The sequence below is a fragment of the Oncorhynchus gorbuscha genome, linkage group LG02 (genome assembly GCF_021184085.1).
Source record: "Oncorhynchus gorbuscha isolate QuinsamMale2020 ecotype Even-year linkage group LG02, OgorEven_v1.0, whole genome shotgun sequence".
Taxonomy (NCBI): Eukaryota; Metazoa; Chordata; class Actinopteri; order Salmoniformes; family Salmonidae; genus Oncorhynchus; species Oncorhynchus gorbuscha.
This window is the reverse complement of record NC_060174.1, coordinates 105,690,418-105,699,354: the sequence shown is the minus strand read 5'-3', so window position 1 is coordinate 105,699,354 and position 8,937 is coordinate 105,690,418.

Here is an 8,937-nt window from a genome sequence, read left to right as displayed (position 1 = left end):
TTTGTACTTCTTAGATGCAAATACAGTATAATGTCCGGGGCGTAACCTAGCCTGGTGGAACCAGGCCGATCACTGTGTTCACAACCACCATTGATAATGTAATCTCTATGTGTGCATGTCAATTAATAGGGCTCTGTAAAGACCTCACTCTCCAGCCTCACCCTCCAGCCTCAGCCTCCAGCCTCACCCTCCAGCCTCACCCCCCAGCCTCACCCCCCAGCCTCACCCTCCAGCCTCACCCTCCAGCCTCACCTCCAGCCTCACCCTCCAGCCTCAGCCTCCAGACTCACCCTCCAGCCTCAGCCTCCAGCCTCAGCCTCCAGCCTCACCTCTTGCCTGCTCACCAACGGTCGTCAATAGGGAGAACAGAATTAAGTTGGTTTAACCTGACCTGTTCAAACTTCAACGTAGAACCTGTTTTTTTGTGTGTCAGATATCACCTATCCTAACTGCCGTTGGCGATACAACAGTGACTATGTGTATATGTGTTGACAGAAACATTTACTGGACAGAAATACTGACTCGATAGTGACATCTCTGAACGGAGAAAGACCTGGTACTTGGCATTAAGATTTTACTAGAGACATCTTTGATTTGTATTGTCTTTAAAAATATATATTGACTGTAATGGTATCAGTCCCAGGATCAGGTATCAGTCAATATGTAGAGGGAGAAACCCTGTTTATTCTGCCCCAGGATCAGGTATCAGTCAATATGTAGAGGGAGAAACCCTGTTTATTCTGCCCCAGGATCAGGTATCAGTCAATATGTAGAGGGAGAAACCCTGTGTGTTCTGCCCCAGGATCAGGTATCAGTCAATATGTAGAGGGAGAAACCCTGTTTATTCTGCCCCAGGATCAGGTATCAGTCAATATGTAGAGGGAGAAACCCTGTTTATTCCGCCCCAGGATCAGGTATCAGTCAATATGTAGAGGGAGAAACCCTGTGTGTTCTGCCCCAGGATCAGGTATCAGTCAATATGTAGAGGGAGAAACCCTGTTTATTCTGCCCCAGGATCAGGTATCAGTCAATATGTAGAGGGAGAAACCCTGTTTATTCTGCCCCAGGATCAGGTATCAGTCAATATGTAGAGGGAGAAACCCTGTGTGTTCTGCCCCAGGATCAGGTATCAGTCAATATGTAGAGGGAGAAACCCTGTTTATTCTGCCCCAGGATCAGGTATCATTCAATATGAAACCCTGTGTATTCTGCCCCAGGATCAGGTATCAGTCAATATGTAGAGGGAGAAACCCTGTTTGTTCTGCCCCAGGATCAGGTATCAGTCAATGTGTAGAGGGAGAAACCCTGTTTATTCTGCCCCAGGATCAGGTATCAGTCAATATGTAGAGGGAGAAACCCTGTGTGTTCTGCCCCAGGATCAGGTATCAGTCAATATGTAGAGGGAGAAACCCTGTTTATTCTGCCCCAGGATTAGGTATCAGTCAATATGTAGAGGGAGAAACCCTGTGTGTTCTGCCCCAGGATCAGGTATCAGTCAATATGTAGAGGGAGAAACCCTGTTTATTCTGCCCCAGGATCAGGTATCAGTCAATATGTAGAGGGAGAAACCCTGTTTATTCTGCCCCAGGATTAGGTATCAGTCAATATGTAGAGGGAGAAACCCTGTGTGTTCTGCACCAGGATCAGGGAACTCCTGTTGTATACAGGACACCACCCAGGAAGGTATGACCACTCTGATATGTTACTAAGGTAACACCATTACCACCACACAGGAAGGTATGAACACGGACATGTTACCATGGTAACCCCATTACCACCACACAGGAAGGTATGAACACTGACATGTTACCATGGTAACCCCATTACCACCACACAGGAAGGTGTGAACACTGACATGTTACCATGGTAACCCCATTACCACCACACAGGACGATATGAACACTGACATGTTACCAAGGTAACCCCATTACCACCACACAGGAAGGTATGAACACTGACATGTTACCATGGTAACCCCATTACCACCACACAGGAAGGTATGACCACTGATATGTTACCATGGTAACCCCATTACCACCACACAGGAAGATATGAACACTGACATGTTACCATGGTCACCTAATATTTCACATCCCGTCAGAGAGAGGGAATCCAAAATGAGTCCATTCCCTACAAGAGAATCCCTACAAATATGTTGTTGAAAACTATTTCTGCAGTGTGTTAAGGCCTGGGCCCTTGTCTCTGAGAGTTTCAGTGTAGTATTTTGTAAGGCAAGAATAGCCAATAGCACCAAGGTGCTGTGATGAACAGCCTCGGTCTCCAATAGGGGCCTCTATTACAGGTCCCATGTGTTTTAAAGGGGTGTACTCACCCCTCTGTGTGTGCCAGCAGGTCTCTGATCTGCTTAAATCTCCCCTGACTTTCATGAGGGGGGGTGTCAACCTTTGGCCCTTTTTCGATTGCTTCCTTTAGATCCCTATCTGCATAAACACAAGGCTGTTGTATTGTAACGACTTCAACAGTACTGTAGCTGCTAACAAAAGGGTTATGTTCCTCTGCTGTCAACATCACACCGACTGCCTTACTGGGCAGACAGATATCAACATCACACCGACTGCCTTACTGGGCAGACAGATATCAACATCACACCGACTGCCTTACTGGGCAGACAGATATCAACATCACACCGACTGCCTTACTGGGCAGACAGATATCAACATCACACCGACTGCCTTACTGGGCAGACAGATATCAACATCACATCGACTGCTTTACTCGGCAGACAGATATCAACATCACATCGACTGCTTTACTGGGCAGACAGATATCAACATCACATCGACTGCCTTACTCGGCAGACAGATATCAACATCACATCGACTGCTTTACTCGGCAGACAGATATCAACATCACACCGACTGCTTTACTCGGCAGACAGATAGCAACATCACATCGACTGCTTTACTCGGCAGACAGATATCAACATCACATCGACTGCCTTACTCGGCAGACAGATATCAACATCACACCGACTGCCTTACTGGGCAGACAGATAGTAACATCACACCGACTGCCTTACTCGGCAGACAGATATCAACATCACACCGACTGCCTTACTGGGCAGACAGATAGTAACATCACACCGACTGCCTTACTGGGCAGACAGATATCAACATCACATCGACTGCTTTACTCGGCAGACAGATATCAACATCACACCGACTGCTTTACTCGGCAGACAGATAGCAACATCACATCGACTGCTTTACTCGGCAGACAGATATCAACATCACATCGACTGCCTTACTCGGCAGACAGATATCAACATCACACCGACTGCCTTACTGGGCAGACAGATAGTAACATCACACCGACTGCCTTACTCGGCAGACAGATATCAACATCACACCGACTGCCTTACTGGGCAGACAGATAGTAACATCACACCGACTGCCTTACTGGGCAGACAGATATCAACATCACACCGACTGCCTTACTGGGCAGACAGATATCAACATCACACCGACTGCCTTACTGGGCAGACAGATAGTAACATCACACCGACTGCCTTACTGGGCAGACAGATATCAACATCACACCGACGGCCTTACTGGCAGACAGATATCAACATCACACCGACGGCCTTACTGGCAGACAGATATCAACATCACACCGACGGCCTTACTGGCAGACAGATATCAACATCACACCGACGGCCTTACTGGCAGACAGATATCAACATCACACCGACGGCCTTACTGGCAGACAGATATCAACATCACACCGACGGCCTTACTGGCAGACAGATATCAACATCACACCGACGGCCTTACTGGCAGACAGATATCAACATCACACCGACGGCCTTACTGGCAGACAGATATCAACATCAAACCGACGGCCTTACTGGCAGACAGATATCAACATCACACCGACGGCCTTACTGGCAGACAGATATCAACATCACACCGACGGCCTTACTGGGCAGACAGATATCAACATCACACCGACGGCCTTACTGGCAGACAGATATCAACATCACACCGACGGCCTTACTGGCAGACAGATATCAACATCACACCGACGGCCTTACTGGCAGACAGATATCAACATCACACCGACGGCCTTACTGGCAGACAGATATCAACATCACACCGACGGCCTTACTGGCAGACAGATATCAACATCACACCGACGGCCTTACTGGCAGACAGATATCAACATCACACCGACGGCCTTACTGGCAGACAGATATCAACATCACACCGACGGCCTTACTGGCAGACAGATATCAACATCACACCGACGGCCTTACTGGCAGACAGATATCAACATCACACCGACGGCCTTACTGGCAGACAGATATCAACATCACACCGACGGCCTTACTGGTAGACAGATATCAACATCACACCGACGGCCTTACTGGCAGACAGATATCAACATCACACCGACGGCCTTACTGGCAGACAGATATCAACATCACACCGACGGCCTTACTGGCAGACAGATATCAACATCACACCGACGGCCTTACTGGCAGACAGATATCAACATCACACCGACGGCCTTACTGGCAGACAGATATCAACATCACACCGACGGCCTTACTGGCAGACAGATATCAACATCACACCGACGGCCTTACTGGCAGACAGATATCAACATCACACCGACTGCCTTACTGGGCAGACAGATAGTAACATCACACCGACTGCCTTACTGGGCAGACAGATATCAACATCACACCGACGGCCTTACTGGCAGACAGATATCAACATCACACCGACGGCCTTACTGGCAGACAGATATCAACATCACACCGACGGCCTTACTGGCAGACAGATATCAACATCACACCGACGGCCTTACTGGCAGACAGATATCAACATCACACCGACGGCCTTACTGGCAGACAGATATCAACATCACACCGACGGCCTTACTGGCAGACAGATATCAACATCACACCGACGGCCTTACTGGCAGACAGATATCAACATCACACCGACGGCCTTACTGGCAGACAGATATCAACATCACACCGACGGCCTTACTGGCAGACAGATAGTAACATCACACCGACTGCCTTACTGGGCAGACAGATAGTAACATCACACCGACGGCCTTACTGGCAGACAGATATCAACATCACACCGACGGCCTTACTGGCAGACAGATATCAACATCACACCGACGGCCTTACTGGCAGACAGATATCAACATCACACCGACGGCCTTACTGGCAGACAGATAGTAACATCGTCTCCAACACTATACGACCAACGGGGCCTCAGAAAGTATTTACACCGGTTTGACTCTTTCAACATTTTGTTGTGTTACAGCCTGAATTTAAAAGTTATTAAATTTAGATTTTGTTTTGTCACTGGCCTACACATCATGTCAATTATGTTTTTAGACATTTTTAACAAATTCATTAAAAATAGAAAATCTGACATGCCTTGAGTCAATAAGTATTCAACCCCTTTGTTATTGCCAAGTCTAAATCCATTCAGGAGTAAACAGGTGCTTAGCAAGTCACAAAGAGTTGCATTGTGTGCAATAATAGTGTTTTAATCCTTAAGAGTTATTGCTATTAGCCCGTAGAAACACAATGAAGTTTGATTAAAAGTCTGTCCTTTCACTGAGAGATATAAGAGAGATCAAAATGAGTTTTTTTAAACTCATATATAAACCCATAGTTTTTTACACTAAACAACTTCCATATATACACTTCCAGGCTACCGTCATACCAAGCTACCATCATACCAAGCTACCTTCATATCTTCATGTATGGCATTGAAGCTTGCCTGGAGGGTTGTTAACACAGTGTCCAAAGAAGGGCCAGAAGTGCACAGAATGGTGTCGTCTGCGTAGAGGTGGATCAGAGAATCACCAGCAGCAAGAGCAACATCATTGATGTATACAGAGAAGAGAGTCGACCCGAGAATTGAACCTTGTGGCACCCCCATATAGACTGCCAGAGGTCTGGACAACAGGCCCTCCGATTTGACACACTGAACTCTATCAGAGAAGTAGTTGGTGAACCAGGAGAGGCAGTCATTTGAGATGAGGTAAGATAAGGGAGATAAGGCAATAAATAGGCCATAGCGGCGAAATATTTACCATTTAGTCATTAAACACTGGAGTGACAGATGTGCAAGATGAATGTGCAAGTAGAGATACTGGTGAGCAAAGGAGAAAAGAAGAAAATAACAGTATGAGGATGAGGTAGTTTGATGGGCTATTTACAGATGGGCTGTGCACAGGTGCAGTGATCTGTGAGCTGCTCTGACAGCTGATGCTTAAAGTTAGTGAGGGAGATATGAGACTCCAGCTTCTGTGATTTTTGCAATTCGTTCCAGTCATTGGCAGCAGGAAAGGCGGCCAAAGTAGGAATTGGCTTTGGGGGTGACCAGTGAAATATACCTGCTGGAGCGCGTGCTACGGGTGGGTGCTACTATGGTGACCAGTGAGCTGAGATAAGGCTTTACCTAGCAAAGACTTATAGATGACCTGGAGCCAGTGGGTTTGGTGACGAATATGAAGCGAGGGCCAGCCAATGAGAGCATACAGGTTGCAGTGGTGGATAGTATATGGGGCTTTGGTGATAAAACGGACGGCACTGTGATAGACTGCATCCAATTTGCTGAGTAGAGTGTTGGAGGCTATTTTGTAAATGACATCGCCGAAGTCAAGGATCAGTACGATAGTCAGTTTTACGAGGGTGTGTTTGGCAGCATGAGTGAAGGATGCTTTTTGCAAAATAGGAAGTGGGTTATAGATTTAATTTTGGATTGGAGATGATTAATGTGAGTCTGGAAGGAGAGTTTACAGTCTAACCAGACACCTAGGTATTTGTGGTTGTCCACATATTCTAAGTCAGAACCGTCCAGAGTAGTGATGCTGGATGGGCGGGCAGGTACAGGCAGCGATCGCTTAAAGAGCATGCATTTAGTTTTACTTGCATTTAAGAGCTGTTGGAGGCCATGGAAGGAGTGTTGTATGGCATTGAAGCTTGTCTGGAGGTTAGATAACACAGTGTCCAAAGAATGGCCAGATGTATACAGAATGGTGTCGTCTGCGTAGAGGTGGATCAGAGAATCACCAGCAGCGAGAGCAACATCATTGATGTATACAGAGAAGAGAGTCGACCCGAGAATTGAACCCTGTGGCACCCCCATATAGCAACAAGCCCTCCGATTTGACACACTGAACTCTATCAGATAAGTAGTTGGTGAACCAGGCGAGGCAGTCATTTGAGAAACAAAGGTTGTTGAGTCTATCGATAAGAATGTGGTGATTGATAGAGTCGAAAGCCTTGGCCAGATCGATGAAGATGGCTGCACAGTAATGTTTCTTATCGATGGCGGTTATGATATCGTTTAGGACCTTGAGCGTGGCTGAGGTGCACCAATGACCAGCTTGGAAACCAGATTGCATAGCGGCGAAGGTAAGGTGGGATTTGAAATAGTCGGTGATCTGTTTGTAGGGTGCATTAGTGGTGGCTACATCATGTTGTAATCTTTAAGGATAAATGGAGCGAAACACAGGCAAAATCCTAGAGGAAATCCTGGTTCAATCCGCTTTCCACCAGACACTGGAAGATGAGTTCACCTTTCAGCAGGACAATAACCTAAAACACAAGGACAAATCCACACTGGAGTTGGTTACCAAGAAGACAGTGAATGTTCCTGAGTGGCCAAGTAACAGTTACTTAAATCTACTTGGAAATCTTTGGCAAATGGTTGTTCAGCAATGATCAACAACTATTTTACAGAGCATGAATAATTTTGACAAGAATGGGAAAATATTGTACAATCCAAGTGTGGACAAGCTCTTAGAGACTTACCCAGAAAGACTCACAGCTGTAATCGCTAGCAAAGTTGCTTCTACAAAGTATTGACTCAGGGGCAGTTAGCCTAGTGGTTAGAGCGTTAGACTAGTAACCGAAAGGTTTACAAGATAGATTCTCCGAGCTGACAAGGTAGAAATCTGTCGATCTGCCCCCTGAACAAGGCAGTTAACCCACTGTTCCTAGGCCGTCATTGGAAATAATATTTTTTTTCTTAACTGACCTGCCTAGTAAAATAAAAGAGACAAGGTAATGAGTTAAAGTTTTATTTTAATTGAAAATAAAAATTTGTTCTTAATAAATAAAAAGGTAAAATAAAAAATGAATACTTACTACTAAATTAGATATTTCTGTATATATTTTTTGTTTAAAACATGTTTTCAGCTTCATTATGAGGTGTTGTGTGTAGATGGTGAGATATTTTTATTTGATTTAATCCATTTTGAATTGAGGCTGTAACACAACAAACTGTGGAATAAGTCAAGGTGTACGAATACTTGCTGAAGACACTGTAAATCATTGGCCAAAACTACCAGATTACAAATTACAGCACATGTTGTATCAAGCGATTGTTTGCACATCTATTAAAATGACAGTTACTGTACATTACCACATTACGCATTCACAGCTTCTGCAGGCTGCTGTTGTGTTGATTAACTGACTGGACTTTTGGGTAGGCTACATACAAACAAAATAACTGCTCTCAGTGCCAGAGAATGGATAAAGGATAATACCAAAGTTACCAGTTATTCTCAATTGAGTCCAAACAAGATCTGTGTAAATGTGCATCAAGGAGTTCATTTTAAACACAGTTCTTTTGGTGACTGACAACCTTTACAGAGAGTTTTTTTCCCCTCAATTCCCATTGGGCACAACATGGCCAATCACACGCATTGAGATTGAGGATGCCTCTGGTTTCTCTCTGCCTTGGAAGAATGGAACTCTTTGTCCTCTGGACCACAGAGACAGGTCTATTTGGAGTTAGTGAAGATACTGCACATGGGGATGTTTGTGATCTGTCGACAGGGGGTTTTGGACTAGAACCTCCGTGCTTCTACATCTGCATTGCTTGCTGTTTAGGGGTTTTCAGGCTGGGATTTCTGTGTGTTATTTTTTTTTAA